This window comes from Haliotis rufescens, unplaced genomic scaffold, assembly GCF_023055435.1.
Source record: "Haliotis rufescens isolate VD_foot unplaced genomic scaffold, xgHalRufe1.0.p SCAF_13, whole genome shotgun sequence".
Taxonomy (NCBI): domain Eukaryota; kingdom Metazoa; phylum Mollusca; class Gastropoda; order Lepetellida; family Haliotidae; genus Haliotis; species Haliotis rufescens.
The window spans coordinates 40,565,403-40,571,307 of NW_025963813.1; positions in this window are offsets into that span (position 1 = coordinate 40,565,403).

Genomic DNA, 5,905 nt, shown 5'->3' on the forward strand with positions numbered 1-5,905 from the left:
ACTCTGGGTTGGAGAGTGTAGTTGTCGCAGCGCGCATTGATACGGGAACCACACCGGCAGTGACAGTTTGGACCGTCGCTTATATCATTTCAAAAGGAGAGTTATTTCCCTTTGGAACAAAAAGATTGCCCAATAGTCAGTGTTGATAAGTCAATAATGATCGGTTAATCATCACACGAACAGTGATGACTGCGTTGAAATAGAAGCACATGCAGTCGTGCTGTGACTCGTTTGATTGAATTTGTTGTTATTTATTGTCAAAAAAGAAAGACGATATTTGCAATTGCAATAAGCTCCTAATTTATGCATCACACAATATGTTATTGCAAATTTCCATTTCATCTACCCTGAGCCTTTTTCCAATATTAAATGTTCAACTCTTACAAGGAACGTCACAGAAAGTAGTATAGGTAATGGTGATTCTGCCGCAACCCCACTGGAGCCAGATTTATATACCTATACTGCTACTACAGGGGGAATTTTTTATGTGTAAACGCTGATGCGATTCAACGATCGTCATGAGATTAAGTTAAATTGACTCTAGCTCACCACTACCTTGAGTCAATCAATGATACCATAGAGGGAATTTTTAGCACAAAAACGATGATGAGACTAAACTAAATTGTAATGAAAATATTCTCTATTATTTTTACTCATACGCATACCATAATTTTTTGACAAAGTGATATTCAACATTTTTACTAAGTTCTTCGTTCATTTTACTAGGAGACCAGACTATATACCCTTCTTGGTAATTGGAAAGAAACAATTGATGACCGTATTTGGTTGGTCTGACATCATTGATATAATATATACCTTGTGGTAATTCTCTCCATTTGATAATTTTGTCCCTGAGCATAAATGCTTCGATAGCTTTTTCGAGTTCTTCCTTTGTTGGTTTGTAATTCTCCATTATTATATATTTATGTAAGCATTCGTTTAAATGAATGTATGATTTGTTATGCGGTGCGATCCAATGATAGGAAACAATCTATTTTTAATCTCCAACCAGTTCTTTGGTTTTGGCACGGAATAATTGACGCGCTTGTGTCCCCTGTTCCATGTACTTTTTTTCTCGTCTTCGCTAATACCACTGATCTTACGATATTAAGATCGAATCTCTTGCTTTATTGTGTTGTATTTGGTGAGTTCTGACAACACTGAACGAAAATCCTCCTCGGATATCTTACAATCAGCCAGTGCTGTTGAAATATGATCCTCAATGCTGTTCAACTTTGCTTCGGCGAGTATCGGGGGCACGGGTGGCCCAGTCGTCTAAGGCGCCGCGATTCGCTGTGCAGAGTTGCGTCCCTTGGGCACGCCAGAAACCTATGATTGTGGGTTCGAATCCCGCTTCGCCCCGATTATGTTTCTAGGTTTGTCAGCACCATACCCGTGCTCGTAGGTTTCACCGAAGTGCTAAACGTCTGAGACCTGCATCACTTCGGGCTTTCCTCCCACATTAAGCTGACACGCCGTGATGTAACTGGAATACTGTTAAAAGCGGCGTTAAACCCAACTCACTCACTCATTCGGCGAGTATCCGAATATTATCATGTTTTAATGCTTTCTTTGGCAACTTACGAGAAATAAATTTTATCGCTATTCCTGCCAGTCCAGAGACTCCAGCGCTATTTCCATGTCAAGTACGATAGGCGTGGCGATTATAGTTGATAGTAAACCAACACCGGCTACACCGAGTCCCATGCCAGCCTTTACAAGCATACGTTATCAATGTACCTCGCGTACAAGCAAGTAATATCCATGTACTGGTACAGCGTAGCATTATTATGAATATGAAATCACAATAGCACATTTTCTTTTTAAAACAGACAAATTGTGCGATGATAATGCTTTAATCTCTACATTAACAATCCCGGAAGAAAACTAACCCATTTATTGCACCACTGTGCCCAAGCTTGTTCTATTATGCCAACAGTTCAAACTCGAGACCTAGCAACATATCCGATTACACTTGGCCCAGGCTGACCCTAGCGGGATTCCGTCAGTTCTCAATGCAATATTCACGCGGTAGTCTGTCTCCTAGGCCTGGTCCTGCGCCATGACTGTGGAATTTATATTTTTTAGGTATTCTGTTTTACTAAATTCCTAGGCAAGTCTAGATCACACTAACCAAGTCTAGTTTAGTTGATTCCATAACAGCAGAAGGAGAAAGGTTCTTCCGAATAAAAAAAATATATTTTAAAGAAATGTTTTCATTGACTATGTGTTACTCTATCTGTCCCCAGATCCTAGAGAATATATTTGAAACGGACTCCAAGTAAAGAATGATTTGACAAGTCTAGATTGCCTAAGTTTTGGTCCTGAAATCAAGCATCGTTCTGGGATCCATTTGTATTCTATTGAGTAGATTTATAATTTTAACTACGTGAAATTGTATTTCTGGGATGTTGGTTGATTTTAGATGTGGGTATTTATAGATAACAAAAAAATATGAAATATATATTATTTATGATGTAGCTAAGGTATGTGCACGTGTAAAAACTGTAGTTTGTAGTCAACCAAAGAAGATATTCAACACTTTAGATTGTATATTGTTTTGAATGTCTCGCCTCATGAACACGTTCCTTATTTCAATATTGTATTCAATTCCACCCATGACTGTACACAACATTTATATATTTACATGTATACGACGGCTACATGGGCAAGCATAACGGTAAACACAAACGTGTGTTTGTTTAACATTTTTGTGTGTTGAAACACTGTTATATATTAAAGGGAAATATAACCATTTAGTCTGTTCGGGTAACCCATTCTAGCTATTATTTCCTGAATAAAATATTATCTACTTCAGGCATACACATATTATTTTGTGTCATGTGACACCAGATGTTGTTATCAACCAATACTCATAACGTAAACAACCATAGAAATGTGAAACATCAATGCTAGAGAATAACCAAGTTCGATTTTCCAACGAAAAAAATCCTTTTGGCGTGAACGTTGACAATAGCGGTACAAATATATTAATGGATCACTGAAAATCAGTGATGACGCAATTGTTTGCAAAAATCTGTTGCCTCCGATGAATAGATGAAGTTATGCCGAAACAGTAAGCTCTTAGAAGTCTTGTTTGCCAGCTGGGACCATGTCAGTTTATCAGGTATGAAATGCATTTACACGTTGAACACATTGACAGAGAGTATTAGTTATCTTGAACGGTTGGTGAAACCGCGCAAATCGAAACAGTTCATTTATGGTGTAGTATTTCCATTGGCGCTGTTAGGGCCGCTCGGCTAAAAACAAGTCGAACAGTGCTCGATTATCTTGAACCGCATGGTAAGCCCAACATAGCGGTTTGACTAATCAGCATTGATTTTGACTCCATAAACTGTCATAAAGTATTCATAAAGTATCAGGGGTCATTTCAACTTGCAAAATGATTGACATAGTCCTTTACAGAGCGAGGATTGGGCTGTTTTCTCATCCGATTGACTGACATACAACATTCACATGGTTTAGAATGGTACAATGAATGGTAAAGCATGCAAATTACTCTATTACGCGATATTTCATGAGAAAATATCATATCTCCGTTAAAACATAAAACCAATATTTATGAGTCCACATATTGATATAAGACTTTATCACTGTCTTCAATTCCAAAATGTTAGCTATAAACTTTCGGACCCAACACAAGCCAAACACAAGTATTTATAAAAATCCCTACGAGATTTTATTTCGTAGGGTGGGGGAGAGTTTATTTCGAGAGGGGCTGAACTGTACCGGTATAAATTCGCCGGGAGGGGTGGGTGGGGGGGGGGGGGGGGGTAACTGATTTCAGAGATCTTATTAATCCTCGCAAACATTCGGTTTTAACACTAACTACGTAAAAACTGTCAACATATCCACGCCGTTATACTCTGATTAAAGATCTGAAATATATTCCTTAATACAGGCTACCATTTGAAAATGGTATCAGTGTAATACCAGGGGCTAGAATATCATGGTGCAACCAGGTTTCTGTTAAACATACAACATCATAACTATCTAATTCAGCACTGATTAAATCTACTTTAAAATCTACTAAGACTGCGTACGTTTACATGTATAATCTTTATAAGCAAAGTAACCCAAAATATAGATAATGTGTATCATCTTCCCGAAATGATTAGCATGTAGAATAGATTCAAAAACACCTGTATTGAACAACATCAACCGGCATCGTCAAAGCAAAGTGTACATGTAATTGTTACAATGGGGCTGGCGGTGAATATTAATGAAGAACATCTTGTTAAAAAGACACACCGAAACTGATTTGCATAACTGATGACCACAACATATTGCAAAATATCAAAATAGTAAAAATGATACAGTTTAACCTCACACTGAAGAGAAAACAAGAACGACACAGAAAAGTAAAATAGTACGTCATATAGAACTGAGATAAAGTAATCTGAGAAGGGATTCATACGTTATATACAACTTAAAAATATATTATTATGAAAAACGAAAGGAAAGGTGGGACACCCCCCACCCCCCACCACACCCCACACAAGTAACTAAATGTATAATTCAGAAAAAATAAAGGACATAAAAAAAAAAATGAATAAAAAAACACATAAACAAATTAACATTAAAACTATTGGCAACTGCATGGCAAGTATTTATAAAACGACCGGGGGAGGAAATATTCTGGGGGGAGATTTTATTTCGTAGGGTCGGGGAGAGTTTATTTCGAGAGGGGCGGAACTGTACCGGTATAAATTCGCCGGGGGGAGATTTTATTCTGGGGGCGAATATATTTCGTGACACCGGCACAAACAAATCAACGATTGATATCTAAGACAGTTTTACAGTCAATGTGACCCATGAAGATCTGGGGTAGAATATATCTTCAGCAACCCATGCTTGCCGTTACAGGCGACCATGTTGTCGTAAGAGGCGACTAACCGGATCGGGTGGTCAGGCTCGCTGACTGGGTTGATGCATGTCATTGTATCCCAATTGCGTGGATCGATGCTCATGATGTCAATCACTGGATTGTCTGGTCCAGACTCGATTATTTACAGACCGCCGTCATATAGCTGGAATATTGCTGAGTGCGGCGTTAAACAACAAACCAACCAACCAACAACCAACCGTGCCACACACACTCCACTGCAGTTCCCGGTTCAATGAAAATGGTTCAATGAAAATGGATTCTTCCGTTGCACGTGGTTGTGCCCTACCGCGGTGATTTTTAGTTTCTTTAGTAGTGTAGGATTCTGGCACCAACATCAATTGTGCACTACTCGAATTACCCTGTCTGGCGCTCGACATTGAGGGGCTAAAACAAGGACTTGTCAGAGTCCGTATATTGTGTCTGAGCGGGGTGTCCATGTTAAACTGCGGCATGGTATTTCAGTGGGCTAGCACTATGAAACCGGCATTAGTCCGCACAAGTACAAGCAAAATTGTTATCCAAAAAATTGTGTCCACTTTGTCATCCGTCAACTTCTAAGAAATGCGACCCGTGAAGATCCAGGGAAGAATAGGTCTTCAGCAACCCATGCTTGCCATAAAAGGCGGCTATGCTTGTCGTAAAAGGCGACTAACGGGATCGGATGGTCAGGCTCGCTGACTTGGTTGATTCATGTCATCGTATCCCAATTGCGCATATCGATGCTCATGATATTAATCAATGGATCGTCTGGTCCAGACTCGATTATTTACAGACCGCCGTCATATAGCTGGAATATTGCTGAGTGCGGCGTTAAACAAGACAAAAACAAATCTAAGAAATGCAAATCAAACATGTACAAGCAGACACACACACATTTCTTCTGGATAACCTGAGAATGACATCCCAGACTCGATCCTCGCCTGAATATAAAACAGCCGGTCTCGTGGTCACCGGTGAGATTATCGGTAGATACTCATAGAAAAAACAAACGCAACA